At 43.0% G+C, this 18,059-nt stretch overlaps 1 protein-coding gene and 1 long non-coding RNA gene across 7 annotated transcripts in view; one reads left to right on the plus strand and one right to left on the minus strand.

Annotated features, from left to right (window-relative positions):
• PTPRT (protein tyrosine phosphatase receptor type T) overlaps positions 1–18,059 on the minus strand; it is a 778,873-nt gene that overhangs the window by 684,603 nt on the left and 76,211 nt on the right. The window lies entirely within an intron of this gene.
• LOC127030760 (uncharacterized) overlaps positions 1–18,059 on the plus strand; it is a 101,032-nt gene that overhangs the window by 2,255 nt on the left and 80,718 nt on the right. Inside the window, exon 1 of one of the 2 annotated variants that reach the window (XR_007768466.1) lies at positions 3,913–3,936. The exons of the other annotated variant lie outside the window; for it this stretch is intronic. This is a non-coding gene — a long non-coding RNA (uncharacterized LOC127030760). Of the gene's footprint in view, positions 1–3,912; positions 3,937–18,059 lie in introns of those variants that run through there. 2 annotated transcript variants of the gene reach the window in all.

Here is an 18,059-nt window from a genome sequence, read left to right on the forward strand (position 1 = left end):
AGTAAAGCCACAGATACCCTACCCTTCAACCTCACCAGTCTCCAGTAACTCACCTCGGCCCAGTGACCCATCAGATGGAAGATGCTTTAAGTGTAATGAACTGGGACATATCAAGGCCAACTGTCCCAAGAACACCATGCGAGTGCAATTCATTACACCACCATCACCCCAAAGATCCCCAGGCCCGGATGCCTCTCAAATACCCTTGGAGCGAAGGGAAAATTTGAGAGTGGGCGGAAAGAAGGTTACTGCGTGGAGAGACACGGGGGCACAAGTGTCAGCTATCCACCAATCCTTCGTTGACCCCAAATTCATCAACCCAAAGGCCAAAGTTACAATTTACCCCTTCATGTCACAAGCTGTAGACTTGCCTACAGCTCAACTGCCTGTCCAGTACAAAGGCTGGTCAGGAATGTGGACTTTTGCAGTCTATGACAATTATCCTATCCCCATGCTACTGGGGGAAGACTTGGCCAACCAGGTGAAGCGGGCCAAGAGAGTGGGAATGGTTACACGTAGCCAAACCAGGCAAGCTTCCAGACCCATTCCTGTTCCTGAGCCGTCCACAGAGGCCCCGTCTGTGTTACCAGAGACCCAGACAGAGGTAGTGGACCCGGATTCCATGCCAACCACTGAAACAGCCACAGCACCTCCAGTCCCAGGCCCGGAACTGGAACAGCAACCAGCACCAGCCATTGCAACCCCATCTTCAAACTCAACGCCAGAGGGCGCCAGCGAGCCAAAACTGGCAGAAGCAACAGACAGCCATACCCAAAAGGCTCAGCCAGAGCCTGAAATACCCTCAGGTGCACCAGCGGAGAGCGGTTCACCAGCAACGGAAACAACCCCATCACCTACATCGCTTCCAGAGGAAGAACTGGTGACCCCAGCCTCAAGGGAACAGATCCAGACTGAGCAGGAAGCAGATGACAGCCTTCAGAAAGCATGGGCGGCGGCACGGAGCACCCCACCGCCTCTCAGCTCTTCTAATCGATCCCAGTTTGTTATAGACCAAGGACTTTTATACAAGGAAATTCTTTCTGGTGGACACCGGGAAGAATGGCAGCCGCAAAAACAGTTGGTGGTTCCAACTAAGTACCGGGGGAAGCTCTTAAGCTTAGCCCATGATCATCCCAGTGGCCATGCTGGGGTGAACAGAACCAAGGACCGGTTGGGGAAGTCCTTCCACTGGGAGGGGATGGGCAAGGACGTTGCCAAGTATGTCCGGTCTTGTGAGGTATGCCAAAGAGTGGGAAAGCCCCAAGACCAGGTCAAGGCCCCTCTCCAGCCACTCCCCATAATTGAGGTCCCATTTCAGCGAGTAGCTGTGGATATTCTGGGCCCTTTCCCAAAAAAGACGCCCAGAGGAAAGCAGTACGTACTGACTTTAGTGGACTTTGCTACCCGATTGCCAGAAGCAGTCGCTCTAGGCAACACCAGGGCTAACACTGTGTGCCTGGCCCTAACAGACATCTTTGCCAGGGTAGGTTGGCCCTCTGACATCCTTACAGATTCAGGGTCTAATTTCCTGGCAGGGACCATGGAAAAACTGTGGGAAACTCATGGGGTGAATCACTTGGTTGCCACCCCGTACCACCATCAAACCAATGGCCTGGTGGAAAGGTTCAATGGAACTTTGGGGGCCATGATACGAAAATTCATCAACGAATTCTCCAATAATTGGGACCTAGTGTTGCAGCAGTTGCTGTTTGCCTACAGGGCTGTACCACATCCCAGTTTAGGGTTTTCACCGTTTGAACTTGTGTATGGTCACGAGGTTAAGGGGCCATTACAGTTGGTGAAGCAGCAATGGGAGGGGTTTACGCCTTCTCCAGGAACTAACATTCTGGACTTTGTAAGCAACCTACAAAGCACCCTCCGACACTCTTTAGCCCTTGCTAGAGAGAACCTAAAGGATGCTCAAGAAGAGCAAAAGGCCTGGTATGACAGACATGCCAGAGATCGGTCCTTCAAGGTAGGAGACCAGGTTATGGTCTTGAAGGCGCAACAGGCCCATAAGATGGAAGCATCATGGGAAGGGCCATTCACGGTCCAAGAGCGCCTGGGAGCTGTAAACTACCTCATAGCATTTCCCAATTCCTCACTAAAGCCTAAAGTGTACCATGTTAATTCTCTCAAGCCTTTCTATTCCAGAGACTTACAGGTTTGTCAGTTTACAGTCCAGGGAGATGATGCTGAGTGGCCTGACGGTGTCTACTACGACGGGAAAAAAGACGGTGGCGTGGAAGAGGTGAACCTCTCAACCACCCTAGAACGTCTGCAGCGGCAACAAATCAAGGAGCTGTGCACTAGCTTCGCCCCATTGTTCTCAGCCACCCCAGGACGGACTGAACGGGCATACCACTACATTGATACAGGTAATGCTCACCCAATCAGAACCCCACCCTACCGAGTGTCTCCTCATGCCCAAGCTGCTATAGAACGGGAGATCCAGAACATGCTACAGATGGGTATAATCCGCTCATCTACCAGTGCATGGGCATCTCCAGTGGTTCTGGTACCCAAACCCGATGGGGAAATACGCTTTTGCGTGGACTACCGTAAGCTAAATGCTGTAACTCGTCCGGACAACTATCCAATGCCACGTACTGATGAGCTATTGGAAAAGTTGGGACGTGCCCAGTTCATCTCTACAATAGACTTAACCAAGGGGTACTGGCAAGTACCGCTAGATGAACCTGCCAAGGAGAGGTCAGCATTCGTCACCCATGCGGGGGTGTATGAATTCAATGTCCTTCCTTTCGGCCTTCGAAATGCACCCGCCACCTTCCAGAGGCTGGTAGATGGTCTACTAGCTGGACTGGGAGAATTTGCAGTTGCCTACCTCGATGATGTGGCCATTTTTTCAGACTCCTGGCCCGAACACCTACTACACCTGGAAAAGGTCTTTGAGCGCATCAGGCAGGCCGGACTAACTGTTAAGGCCAAAAAGTGTCAAATAGGCCAAAACAGAGTGACTTACCTGGGGCACCAGGTGGGTCGAGGAACCATAAACCCCCTACAGGCCAAGGTGGATGCTATCCAAAAGTGGCCTGTCCCACGGTCCAAGAAGCAGGTCCAATCCTTCTTAGGCTTGGCCGGATACTACAGGCGATTTGTACCACACTACAGCCAAATCGCTGCCCCACTGACCGACCTGACCAAAAAGACCCAGCCAAATGCCGTTAAGTGGACTGATGAGTGTCAAAAGGCCTTTACCCAACTTAAGGCAACGCTCATGTCTGACCCTGTGCTCAGGGCCCCGGATTTTGACAAGCCATTCCTAGTAACCACAGATGCATCTGAGCGTGGTATAGGAGCAGTGCTCATGCAGGAAGCAACAGATCACAACTTCCATCCTGTCGTGTTTCTCAGCAAGAAACTGTCTGAGAGGGAAAGTCACTGGTCAGTCAGTGAAAAGGAATGCTATGCCATTGTATACGCCCTGGAAAAGCTACGCCCATATGTTTGGGGACGGCGGTTCCAACTACAAACTGACCATGCTGCACTAAAGTGGCTTCATACTGCCAAGGGGAACAACAAGAAACTTCTTCGTTGGAGTTTAGCTCTCCAAGATTTTGATTTTGAAATTCAACACATCACAGGAGCTTCTAACAAAGTAGCTGATGCACTCTCCCGTGAGAGTTTCCCAGAATTCAGTAGTTAAGAAGTGTTCTTAAAATGTAGAAGTCTGTTAGTTATATACTTAGGAGTATATGTAAAGGTGTATGTGTTGTATTAATCTGTTTATTTTCAAGTTCTAGAAGGAAATCGCCGCCAGTGAGCTTCCCCACTGTCTGCAATTTGGGGGGCGTGTCATAAACAGATAGCTAAGGGTTAATGTCTCTTTCACCTGAAGCACCTGACCAGAGGACCAATCAGGAAACCGGATTTTTTCAACTTTGGGTGGAGGGAAGTTTGTGTCTAAGTCTTTGTGTCTGTCTGCCTGCTTTCTCTGAGCTTTGGAGAAGTAGTTCTACTTTCTAGTCTTCTGTTTCTAAGTGTAAGGACAAAGAGATCAGATAGTAAGTTCTATGGTTTCTTTTCTTTGGTATTTGCATGAATATAAGTGCTGGAGGGCTTTGATTTGTATTCTTTTTGAATAAGGCTGTTTATTCAATATTCTTTTAAGCAATTGACCCTGTGTTGTATCATCTTAATACAGAGAGCCCATTTGTATTTTTCTTCCTTTTTATATAAAGCTTTCTTTTAAGACCTGTTGGAGTTTTTCTTTACTTCAGGGAAATTGAGTCTGTACTCACCAGGGAATTGGTGGGAGGAAGAAATCGGGGAGATCTGTGTGTTGGATTGCTAGCCTGATTTTGCATTCCCTCTGGGGGAATAGGAAAGTACTTTTTGTTTCCAGGATTGGGAACAGAGAGGGGGAGTCTCTCTGTGTAGTTTCACAGAGCTTGTGTCTGTGTATCTCTCCAGGAGCATCTGGAGGGGGGAAGGGAAAAAGGATTATTTCCCTTTGTTGTGAGACTCAAGGGATTTGGGTCTTGGGGTCCCCAGGGAAGGTTTTTCAGAGGGACCAGAGTGCCCCAAAACACTCTAATTTTTTGGGTGGTGGCAGCAGGTACCAGGTCCAAGCTGGTAACTAAGCTTGGAGGTTTTCATGCTAACCCCCATATTTTGGACGCTAAGGTCCAAATCTGGGACTAAGGTTATTACAGTGATCAATAACAGTGTAATAAACATGGCAAGACAATAATAGAATAGCAATTTAAATTTATTTATTTCAAATACATTGTTTTCAATTACAATATAGAATACAAAGTGTACCGTGCTCACTTTATATTATTTTTATTATAAATATTTGCACTGTAAAAAAGAAAAGAAATAGTATTTTTCATTCACCTCAAATAAGTACTGTAGTGAAATCTCTATCGTGAAAATACAACTTACAAATGTGGAATTTATTTATTTTTTATGGAACTGCACTCAAAAACAAAAGAAAGTAAAACTTTAGAGTCAACAAGTCCACTCAGTCCTACTTTTTCAGCCAAATCGGTAAAACAAACAAGTTTGTTTACATTTATGGGAGATAATGCTGCCCGCTTCTTATTTACAACGTCACCTGAAAGTGAGAACAGGCGTTTGCATGGCATGTAATGTAAAAAGTGAGCATTGTACACTTTGTATGCTGTGTTGTTATTGAAATCAATATATTTGAAAATGTAGAAAAAATCCCAAAATGTTTATAATAAAATTTAAATTGGTATTCTATTAACAGTGAGATTAAAACTGTGATTAATTGTGACTTTTTTTAATCTAGTTAATTTATTTTGTGTTACTTGCTTGAGTTAACTACAATTAAATTGACAGCCCTAATTTAAATACAGGACCTGCAGCATCATAGCACAGACCTCTACTATTTATGCTAAAAGAGTAAATCTATTAAGATGCATCGGTAGCAGGCTATAATTCTCTATGTAGATCAGCCTCTAGAGGAGACCACCACACACTTTACATTAGTGTTACATGGCACAAGCTGTAAAGTTAAGAGCAACACGAATCACTATTGAGCATCATCATTTCGACTGAAGGAGCAACTAAAATCAAGGACTGTGCATTTGAGGTCAAGAGTGTGGGGGGTATTACGAGGCCAATGAGCCATCCACTCTGATTCCCTTTCTGTTTTCCCCAAGGCCTCTAATCCATGCATCCCCCACATCAAACACCAAGGATTATATCAGTTCCCTAGCCGTCCTTCCAGCCAGATTAATCACACCACTTCCCAGTAATTCCATAATCCCCCATCTTGTGACTGGTTGGGAAAGTGCACACGCGAGAGAGAAGCATTTCAGAAAGCCATTACAGGAGCCCCATTCTGTAGTCTTACTGTCAGGCTCTGACACTTGAAAACAAGGTACATGCCAGGAAATCACACTAAGCACCTATCCATCAATTCTCACCTATCCATCAATTCTCGCTGAGCCATGCTTGCTCCTTCTAGTGAATTATTACGAAGCTAGTGTGTAGTCCACTGAGTGTTTTAATGGCTACTAGCCTATTATTACAGCCCTAAAAAAGGAATGGTGTTATTACTGACACCTGCAGCACAGCCTTTGAAATAACAGAGCAAGAGCAGCCACCTGCAAACAAATGGCCAAGGCACATCAATACAGCAATCAGTTCCCCCAGATGAATTTCCATTTACCCCAAGAGGTGACCAACAGCAAGTGGTTCTCAACACGGCATGTGAACAAATAGCCATTTTGTTGCAGAACAGTGATTTGACACATCTCTTTTTTACCATTCTCTTTCTTCTCTGCTTTGCCCTCAATGTTTCCTCCTTTGTCTCCACCTACCAAGAGTAGCCATGGGGGGGGGGGAGTCAAAACCTATGTTACATCCAGGAGGCCTTTAGTCAATTATTTAATCCACTTCCCCTCTCTTCCTTCATCATTTTATTCCTCCTGGTTGTTTGGGACAATTCCCATCCCAAACCACTGCTGGTATTTGAAAACATACAAGATGACACAATCCACTAGTGTAAGATTAAAGTTGTTTTTCCAGCCACAAAACTGTACAGGGACAGTCACAGTTAGGAACTCTAACAAAATGTATCAGGAAACAACATTAGAAGTACAGCAATTGACTACAGCAAAGACAGCCAAGAATATGCTGGCAAGTAAGTAAAGCAAATCAAATGAAATCATGATACTTCTCAACAAGTCATATCTGCAGAAGCATGTACAGCCTTGATTGCCCAGCTGAAAAATGATTAGCAAGTAGTGAAAAATCTCAGAAAAGTCTTTTCATGGGAGATTTCTGACCCAGTTTAGTGTGGCCAAGAGACCATTAGAGCCAAGTTTGCCCAACTTTCTCCAGGTGTGCAGGGGTGAAGAGACAAGTTTATGAAATCTTCCTGTCCTGTCGCCCAGCACACAGGTACAATTACAGTCTCTGAGCTCTCCTGAGAGCATGATTGCTCCCTGCAATCTTGCAGAGACACAAGCCATGCCAATGTGGCTATAGACTGGATTTCCATTCTACTCCAGCCAGTAGAGATGGGCATTCACCCTCCAAGTGTTGACAAAGCATGTCCACTTTCTGCTCTCTGGGGAGCAACTGCATGTCCCCAATGCAAATGTCTCCTGCATATCTCCATAGGGCAGCATGAAGGCCCCTCAACACCAGCTGGTTCCTCGAAGGAACCATCCGGCCCTTAAATAATAATCTTCCAAATGTCTGATTGTCACTTGAATGAAAGTGGGTCTCAAAGCCTTTTGAGCTACACTCAGTGCCAGACATTTCAGTTCAAGCACATCTCAGTGATGAAAAAAAGAAGAAAAGAAAACCCCCTCAGCTAATCCAGTGGCAGATGAGCCTATAATTGATCCAGGAGGGAGATGAATCCCTAATTAATATAGGAGGAAGACAGGGATCTTTATTTAATTAATTTATGGGTACCTGTTTATGTTCACATTACAAACAGGCAAAAGCTAATTACTTTGTAGTGCCAGTAAAATCCACCCTGGGAATATGATGCTCTTATCTAATGCCACTTGCAGTGGGACTAGGCCGCTTTGAATTATACCCAAGATCAAAGAGCGTCTATGCATGGAATTATCCTATTTCCTCCTCTTTCCCACCCACCTTCCTTTCAACCTCATCATTCCACATGCCCCTTTCCAATTCAGATCACTCTATTAGATTTTGTTACTCTTCTTAATTACTACCAGACATTCGTGCTACCCACATTCGTCCCTACAAATCACAGCAACATGAGACTCGCTATATCCATTGCAGGTTAGAAGAGCCCTAAATGTGACAATCCCCCCATTTTACCCCTCCCCCCCCCAAAACAGCTGCTGCCAGGTAGTTCATCTGTCAATACTAGGACCAGCAACAACCATACACTCAGCAATTCTCTACTTGCTACTGCTAATAAAGGGTATGTTAGGTACTGAGCAGCATTAATTAGTTATAAATTGAAAGTCATTACCATAATAATGAAACTATGTGTGAATATGAAATTTGCTGCTTTTACAGGGGTATTTACTAAAGAAAGATTAATGAGTTAATTTGTATTTTGTTTTTTGTTTTTTTAACTAAACAAACCTATGAGGAATTCAGCATATGTTGCATTTGGGAAGAGAAGAGACTTTTCAGTTCCTTTCTGGATCATGGAGTATTTGAACACCTTAAGTAGGCTGGGAAGAGTGACCCCGATAGTCAAAGGCAGCAAAACAGGGTGTATTGATAATAACAGTGTGTAGTATTGGTGCTCTCAGGTTCACAGGCCATGGATTTAAAGCTGCATGTCCTGACCCTCCTTGATTCACTTTTAAACATGGCCACCTTTAGCTGTGAAAAATGGCTCAGGAACTCAGTTGGTGTGAAGCAACATGGCTGACAGCATTCATGAACAGGAGTCATCCACAGGAGGATTTGTTGGCATTAATTTAACTCCTGTGAAATCCTTTGGATTAAATAACACCTTTGAATGGGCACCAGGTAAAAAGTGATAAGGAATTGGCTAAAAATATAGGGTCCTTGCTCTTAAAAGTTTGCACAGGTGGCAAGATCCCTTGATATCAGTTAATTAATCTAGTTGGTGCAACATTTTCATTCTCTGTGACTTGCTGTTAACAAAAGTGGTGTGGCCAGAGATGGACAGAGCTTACAGATCCCCACCTTATGGACTTTGCACAGCTTGCGTCTCTCTCCATATCCTCTCTAACCCCTTTGCCTCTTTACATAATACTACATTGGATAGCTCTGGCCATTCTAGAATTCCCAAGACATTGCTAGAAGCTATTTCTGTGAATGACAGTGTGTGTGGGAGGATGAAGGGACAACCAAATTTAGGCTGTGGTGATTAACTTATGAGTGCTGTTAGGGAAAAGCCTATGTTTCTTACTAAATAAGGCCTATTAGTTAAAGTGTTGATAGTGCACTTGATGTGACCCTGCATAGAAGGAATGATAACCAGATACTGTACATATTAATGTATCACCAATATTATAAAAGCAGCAAAGAATCCTGTGGCACCTTATAGACTAACAGACGTTTTGGAGCATGAGCTTTCGTGGGTGAATACCCACTTCCTCAGATGTATTACAAAGTTTTACTAAAATGGATACAAAAATATGTCATGTAAGATATCATGGAAAAGTTGTACCCTGCTAAGTATGATAATCCTGTTTACATGCATATATCACCTTTGAATCTAAAGTTATGAATATTAGCTATATATTTGTATCTCAAAACACTGTCCTGGGTGACACCCCACCCCCTATCCCTCCATCCAAATTTACTTTCAGACTAACTATCACTGGTGGACAGGCCATCCATGTAATGATGGGCCACTGAAAGGAAACCTGCTCTTCAGGGAGCTTTTCCTACAGATGCCTCAGACAATGTGCAGCCAATGGCTACCCCTGTAATTCAGCAAAACATGTAAGGACATACGATGATGACATGAGACCTAAAACTTCATCTTGGCCAGTAACTTTCCATGCACATGAGTTGAACTATAAATTGCAAGCTGTGATATCACTGCTTTGCCTCATTACTGCTTCAATCCTCTGGACTGTGGATTTCTAACTAAAAGGAGCATTTTGAACAATGGACTGTGGACCTTCCAATCTTGGGAAGTTTCCAGAGAGACTTTTTGAAAGCTAGCAGATTTAACACCACTGCTATGCTCCTGACCCAAAAACTCTACAAATCAATTGTAATGTATAAGATTTCTTAACTGTTTAATGACTCTCTTCTTTTTATATAATTAGATCTTTAGCTTTTAGTTACAAGCATGATTTTGGGGTAAGATCTGAGTTATACATTGACTTAGGGAAGTGGCTGATCCTTTGGGATTGGAAGAAGTTTACATATGACAACTCTGGTTTTCAATAACCTCTCATCATAAAGACCAAGTGTCTAGGTGGTGAGAAGGACTGGATTGCCTAAGGGAGACTGTGTTGTGACTGCTTGTTAACCAGTGTGGTGACACAAGAGCTCACTCGTTACTGCTTTGGTGAATCTAATATTAGAATAACCACCAGTTTTGGGTGTGTCTGTCCTATCTGTATCAGTCTATTCTGAGTTTGGCATTCTCAGATGTATCACACACAACGCAACATTACACTTGGTATGGCTCAAAACTCCATGGAAGATAGGTAGGGAAGATTGATGGGGCAGGGACTATTTGCCTATAGTGCTTATTAAGCTGCAATACCAATGTAACCTACCACCACACATGAACTTAGCCTCCATCCCCCAAACTAAACCCTATACCCTCAAATTCCGGGTCTGTACCAACAAGAATTAGAAAACTGGCCCACACATGATTTATGGTCAAGGCAGAGAAATTATGATCTATCATAGTGGTGTGCAAGGTAAAAACACCTGGATGGGTATATTAGCCTTTAGTGCCGTGAAGAATTTATAAAACTGCCATTCTGTAAGACAATGAGGAGACCTGCAAACAGGAGAGAAGCAAATAAACTAGCTGATGGAGACTATTGGTCATGGAGACCGCTACAAGTAAAACCCCTAGATTTAGCCGGCTAGTGATGTCTCTTTGGATCCTGTAACTGTATGCACAGTTCACACAATGTGCTTCTGTCATGGGACATGTCTTTGCGAGAGGACTAGATCAGCTCCTTAGCTTGCTTGGTATATGTCAAGGTACAGGCCATCAGGACATCATTGGATCAGCATTTATGAACTATTAGGTGCTTGCAAAGTCCAAGACTTCTGTGAGGTGCTTGGCTTTTCAAGGAGGACCTTTATGAGGACACTGGTTCAGCACTTGTTGTTCACTGGAATGAAGTGAACTTCCAGACTTATTCTGAGATCTCTAGCTCAGCCTCTCTCACTTTCTGAGATGATGCCAAGGCAACGGTCTCTGAAGTAACTGATTCATGACAGAGAGTGGTCCAGAAGGAGATTATGTAACTCTCTGCCAGGCCACTGTGATGGATAATCTGCGAGTAATTGAGAAACATCATCTGCCTCCTCCTTTTGACATTGAACGTTAAAAATGCAAGCAGCCTCACAATTCTTATCCTTTCTTCAGTAACAAAGGCCTTTGATGGAATGATAAGAACTGAGTTCTGGTTTCTGTTAGTTACAGCTGGAACTCTCCAAAATAGGCACCTGCCCCATCAGATTAAATTTTAATGGCACTGACAATGAGTTAGCATGTATAGGATGACCAACCAGAAAAGAGCCTGCAAATACTTCCAAAGGGGAAAAAAGAGGTTTGATCCATGGATCTCTGCTTATTTGAAAAGACTTTCCTACAAATTGTTTGTGTGGGACAAACTTATGCTGTCATAAAAGATGCACTGAGTAAATAAGCCTAACTTTCCATTAGCCCATGAAAGGCTTTTTACCCTTCTAAGTAAAAGTTTGTATGTACTTCATTTATTTTCCATCCTTAGTGGCTTTCATATTAATGTTTTTACAGGGCTTTGAAGATGTAAAGTGCTATAAGTGCTAAGTACTTTTATCAGATATTAAAGTAGTAGCTGTACCTTCTAGAGAATAAGTGAATCTATCAAGTGAAATAATTGGTTGTGTCTAATACCTTGGCTGGGTTGGATAACGTTATGGCCATCAAATTTTATAGTTCTATAAACTGAGAAAAGTCTATTCATGGTTTTGGGAAGAAAGTGATCACTGAAGGGTTAGGGAAGAATTATTTTGCACAATTGACTTCTAGCGTATTAGAAGTATTATGGCAAATACTATGTTTCTGCATTGGGTCTATTTTTCCTACAGCTAGATGCTACTGATGTTGCTGTTCTTGGCTCCTGGAACTTGGAGGTTAATTTCCCAAAGGTTCCCAAATGTTTTCCCCTGAGGCCCACCTGTGCAGCAGCAATGGGCTCTCCAGCCCACTATTTCCACTGCTTTCCAGGAGGGGAGACTGAGGATAAGAGAGGGGGGTCTGCCTAGAAGGGAGGGGGACATAACTCAAGTTGTTTGGGGGGGGGGGAGCCAAACCTCTAAAAAGTGTACAGTTTCATAGTGCCCCCTCCCACCTTGCCCACCAGGCAGGTAAGCTATCGTCCCCCTCAGGCTGATCAAATGGGAAAATCAGGCAAGTTGCTGCCAAGCTGCCACATATCTGTCAGGGTAATACGGGCATGAATGGCTCCTCACCTCAGCAGGGATCAGGGACAGCAAGAGGGTGAACAGCCAGCCCCCACTGACACCCTTCACCTCAGCAGCCCACTGAGTGTCTTGAGCTCTTCACCTGGTGGCCCTGCCCCAATCAGCCACCCATTATCCAAGCACACCCTGCCCAGGAATGAGGGAAGGGCTCAGGGGCCACACAGTCCTAGGCAGAGGTGGTCCTGATCATGGTATTGCCCAGGCAGAAACAGAGCAACACTAGTGAGCACTGGTTCCTGGGCGAATGGGGGAGGGTCATCACAGGGCCCAACAGCCATGAATTGTGGGGTGCAGCCACTTGAAGCAGGAAAAGTTGTGAACCTTCCAGCCACCCTGAGAGCCACCACCTTCTCACTCACCACCCACCCAGTAGCTCTGCTTCACCCTCTGGCACCTTCCAGGGGCGCTGGGCTCCTCCGGCCCTGGGCAGGGCCATTGCTGGCTGACACTACATTGCTGTATGTTTTGCAATGCCACCCCCCCCCAAGCCACCCATGACTGTGCTGTCGGACTGCTTGGGACTGTTTCACAGCCCACTTTTGGGCCATGGCCCACAGTTTGTGAATCCCTGGGTTAAGATACAATTGACAAGACAGCAAGTAATAAATAAAACAGCAACCTGTTGATCAGTGAAGTGGCATAACATACATGGCCATAGTTTAAAGGGTCTCTGTTTTTTGCAAGCACCAAATAGGTCTGCATTTATCCAGTGGGAATAACCAACATTTGTGCATAACAACAAGAATTTGTTAGAGTAAACTGGATGCTCTAGTGTTACCTAACTGCACATGCCGCTGCCCATTTCTACACTCAAATGCTAGCTTTGAGCATGCAAGTTGTACATGCAAACAAAAAAAGAGAAACTCTTAGAATGTTCCTGGTTCAGTTCTGAAGGTGACAAACACTTTGCCTGTTCTGTGCCATCATGCAAATCACTAGACAGAACAATCAACTAAACACAATTACAGCAGGTCAGCCGTGGATGACCCAGGTCAGGGTGGATGTAACACTGGTCCAGTGGGGAAGAACACTTCTTCTGTCCCTGCTGTACCTGTTATGCAGACAAACAGATCCTTCAGTCTGTCTGTCTCCAGGGCTTCAATCTACCACATTTAATGAGCACTAAATTCATCTGAAAAATTGACAGGCCTGGGAGGGGTCAAGAGAGGACAACTCAGCAGAGGAAATTTAAACTTTAGGACCATACCAAAAATTAATATGAAAAAAGTCACAATGTATTAAAAGGAGGTTCTGTTATGGACTATTTTTGATGAAGAGCAAGATGCTGCATATGTACTGTACAGTATGTACGGCACTGTAGAATAAAACAGGTTGCAGGGTTCCTTAAAAATAAACATGCATTACATTTGGGTATATTCCCCTTAATAGTAAACTTCTGGCAGCTCCAGCACTTATTCAATAACTCATCTAACATATTCCTCTTTATCCTGATTAGGCTTATTTTGTATTTTTCCCTCATTTTCTTTTTTTGCCCTCAAGAACTGTACAGATAATGCCTTGGGAATAAGTGCTCCTCAGTTGATGACAGCTCATAAAGGTTACAAAGATAATACATTAAAATCTCTTAGCAATGTCACAGCTCTGCAACACTCTGGGTTTATTTATGCAGTACTTTCAGAGAAGAGAAAGAGCTTTTACTTTTGTTTTGAATATTTTAAACAGATTTAATCTATTTATAGAATTCCTGAGAAAGCTTCTGGGGAAAATTTTTCTGAACTTGGAAGACTGTTTTTCCACTATCAGAGGGGTAGCCGTGTTAGTCTAGATCTGTAAAAGCAGCAAAAAGTCCTATGGCACCTCATAGACTAACAGACATATTGGAGTAGGAGGTTTCATGTATGAATACCCACTTCATACACACATCCGACGAAGTGGGTATTCATCCAAGAAAGGTCATGCTCCAATACATCTGTTAGTCTACAAGGTGCCACAGGACTCTTTGCTGTTTTTCACTAGTTCTGTAGAGTTCCTCACCCTACCCTCCTTCCAAAAGCAAAAATATGGAGTAAACTAACAACACTGATCATTAATAGTATAGTGAAAATCGTGAGGTAGGTGTCTGTGGAATGAACATCCATGCTAACTTTTAACATGACTATGACCTTGAGACACATTCATTTAACAACTTAGTGTGTCAGTTACAGTTGTTTAGATTCTTTTGCCCCCACTTATCACTGTATTACTTTTAAAGCCATCTTACACAGTTACCCCAGGATTTGGCCCATCATCTTTATTTTGTATTAAGGACTTCATCATGACATTCTGTCATGTGCTACCAATGAAATGAGCATCTGTACTTCAGGCCTCTCAGAAATGTTGAGTGAGATTTACTGCACACTTGGGGCTCAGATATTTAGGTTTATTAATTTAAACCTTTACTAGAACTAAAAATATGGCCTTGCAGTTACTATTACTATAAAAGCAATGAATGGCTGATATATGCAGAGATAGTGATCAGTTACCTTCTCCTGATGCATAGGCAGGTCACAATAGGTTTCTCCTACAGGGGTCTAACTATCCCCTTACACTCTGACATACACACACGTTTCACATTGTATAACCATCCAATCAACATTCAGCATTAAGTTTTACCTAATCCATATAGTATGCACATGCTTCAGTTTACTTAACTTTTGCTGCCCACTCTATTTGCACGTTCCATCTTTTTCAAAACTGGTTTATGACGACTGCGCAGGCCTTTCATCCCTTACTCAATGCAGGGGCTTTCCTGTTTTTCCCAAAGAGACTTTTTGGCCATATCTTTTGTGTGTCCGTTGTAATGATAAAAGGAAGTTATCTACGTAATAGCCTTCAACTCAGTACATTCCGTGAACAACTCTTCACCTTGGTCCTAGACAACAGCTGTAAACATTATTAAGCACATTCACATAAGGAGAAGTCAGCAAGGCAACACCCATAATGAGCAAAGACAAGGCTGAAGCCAGCCAGTTTAGCATAAGTATCATCCTGGCCTGTCCAAATTTATTCACTATACATGACCCACACTTACAATGCATCCAACAGGCAAACACACAAAACTATATCAGGCTATTTTTGCTCAAGATGAATTAGTGCTGATGGAAGGTGCTGTGATGACACTGACAAACCTAAGCACTAACATCCTCTACTTATGTGCTGAAAAGGCGTGAAATGTAAAGGGCAATACAAGCTCCTCCATGGAGCTTCACCAATGTGTCTCAACTGTGACCTGCAGCTGGGGTTAAACTTACATTGGAGTTCACTCTCTCTGGTCTTTTCAGTCTATGACGACATCTCCCTTGACACTGCCAATTAGTGCCAATTGATATGATATGGCCACTTGTCTGTGTTTGGTTACCATACGCAAGGAACAAAGCTTTACTTTCAATATAAAATGATAAGTTTCAGATGAAAGGAGAAGCACAAATATAAATGAAGTAAATTCTCCATAAGAGAGTCACCATCATGGATGAAACACTAGGACTTGAATTGGAGATGTCCAGAGCTAAGAGAACGGACTGCTACAACTGGAGCTAAAGAACCACAGCTCCCTAGTTAGGGCTGTAACAAACTCACATCCTCTGCTGATTGGGCACAGCAAGAGATCTGCAATGCACATTGTCCAGTGGGTTGCAAGAGCACCAGTACTTCTCTCTCCCACTTGTAATAAGATGCAGATACTGTGCCTCTCAAAACAGTTGCTTGTTTCGACAAACAGCAGAGTTCTTAGCAATTTAAAGGTGCAATATGCACAAAAGCAAAGAATTCACGGTTACATGGTTTAATGCACCACAGGTCACTATCAACAGAATGCAAGCCAGAACAACAGAGCATTGAACAGGTGCACTTTTTAAAATCAAAATAAATGAGTCAATAAATAATTCTTGCATAGGACACCAGAGAGCTGTCAGATTGTAATGACTTTCAGATGTTACCAAGCTAGTCTAGAGTCAAGACAGAGACTTTGAATTTAAAGACACAAGTCTCCATATCTCATCCCCAGCTGCAATACAGCCGAGTCTCCTCTTAAGCGCATTTAACATGCGTGAATTCAGCTTTGCACGGTCAGCAAAAACAAGAGAAAAACAACAATTTAACACTGTACCCGTCATTACACTCAATGTAATTTTGACTATATGCGATTTTCGTTTTACACACTAACAGTAGAATATAACCCCAGCGTAAGATGAGACTCACCTGTAATCAGAAGAGATGGCAATGGGCTCTTAATTTACAACCTATGCCATCTGCATCATTCATTTCAGGGGGATGGGAGGGGGAATCTAATCAGAACTTTTCCTGGCCTTGTGGCAAAGGCTTTGGCCATTCCCCAGGCAACTGGGGGTGTGACAAGATGTGGAGCAGGGAGCACGGCAATATTAGTCATATCTGTCTCTTCACAGATCCCATCGCCATGCTTAAACCTGACAGAGGTGGTGTGTCAGACACCTTGCTATTGACTCACCTATTGACTCACTGACTGTGAAAAGAGACTGTCTGGGTCAGCTTTCTACCTTTATGTTAATTTCAGGAGATGTGACTTTGCGATCAGTGCAATGAATGTTAAAACTATTCCCAATATGCCTAGACAGCATTTTCCTGACCCAGTCTGACCCATCTGTGTATTTGATGTCTAAGCCAACTCAATAACCTAAAGGGACACTGTCAATTATTCCTTACCCTCTACTGTGTGAAATACTCTTAGAAACTTGAGATGAAAATGCTTTTCCCTTCCACTTGTCTTATTTGTTAAAGATTACATTTTATTGTGTATCTAATAGACATTAGGGGTGGGATTTTTTAAAAAGCTCAAAATACACTGAATTCCAGTCTCATTAAAGTCAATGGGAGTTTTGCTATCTTCTTAAAGTGAAACAGAAATAAGCCACTGTTAAATCTTTTTCAAAATCCCACCCGAAACAAATACACTTCACTAGCATTCCTTCTACTTCAACAGCATCTCCTTTTGCAGATTTCAAAGAACTTTAGAAAGATTAACAAATTAGCACTCCTCTGAGGTAAGTACTATCATCCCATTTCAGAGAGGAGGGAAATGAAGAAGTAGCATGACCAAAGTCAAATAGCATAACTAGCAGAGCTGGTAACAGAACCCACTTCTTGTGCCTCTCAATCTGGTGCCTTCTCCTCATATTACTCCTGATAATAAAAGGGAAAGTTAGTAAGCTCTGAAAGAAATGCAGATCAATGTTCAGACTTAGTTTCTGTTTGAAAAGGAAGAGGCTCTTTTAAAAAAAAAAAAAAAGAAAAAAAAAGCCGGAGTTTGTCCCCTAATTATTTATGTGGGACCAACATTTAATAAGGGGCCACTCATCTCTAGTTTACTTTTCTCACTAACCATGTGGGTTTATTTATAACAGACAGACAAAGATGAGGGCATTTTCTGCTAGGTTATAAGTAGGACTGATTGAAATTTGGAATTTCCATCCCATGGGAAATTTAAATATTTCAAAATTGGTTTTCATCCAAGCCAGGATGAAAAACTGAATTTCCAAAAAAACCCACTAATTTGTAAGAATCAAAACCTTTTGAGATTTTGAAAAAGGAAACATTTAAACATTCCCAAAAATCAAAATATTTGACTTGGGGTTGTTAAACTGACTCAGAATGCTTTGTTTCATGTCAATTCAACATTAAAACTGCATTTCCCCATTGTGGCACATTACCTCATGGGACTTGTAGTTTTGGAGCTTGATGCCCCATTCTCCTCTGTTGGTCAGGCTTCCTGGGCAGACAACATCTCCCATAATGACTGACACTTGTGTGACTTCTATGAAAAGCTTGACCACAGGGAAATACACATTGCATTATGGCAGATGTAATCCTCCCTGGAGCTCAGCCCATAGGGGAAAATAGAGGCCTGAATTACAACTCCCATAAGACAACAAACTGTTAGATAAATACAA

The sequence above is a fragment of the Gopherus flavomarginatus genome, chromosome 11 (assembly GCF_025201925.1).
Source record: "Gopherus flavomarginatus isolate rGopFla2 chromosome 11, rGopFla2.mat.asm, whole genome shotgun sequence".
In the NCBI taxonomy this organism is placed as follows: domain Eukaryota; kingdom Metazoa; phylum Chordata; order Testudines; family Testudinidae; genus Gopherus; species Gopherus flavomarginatus.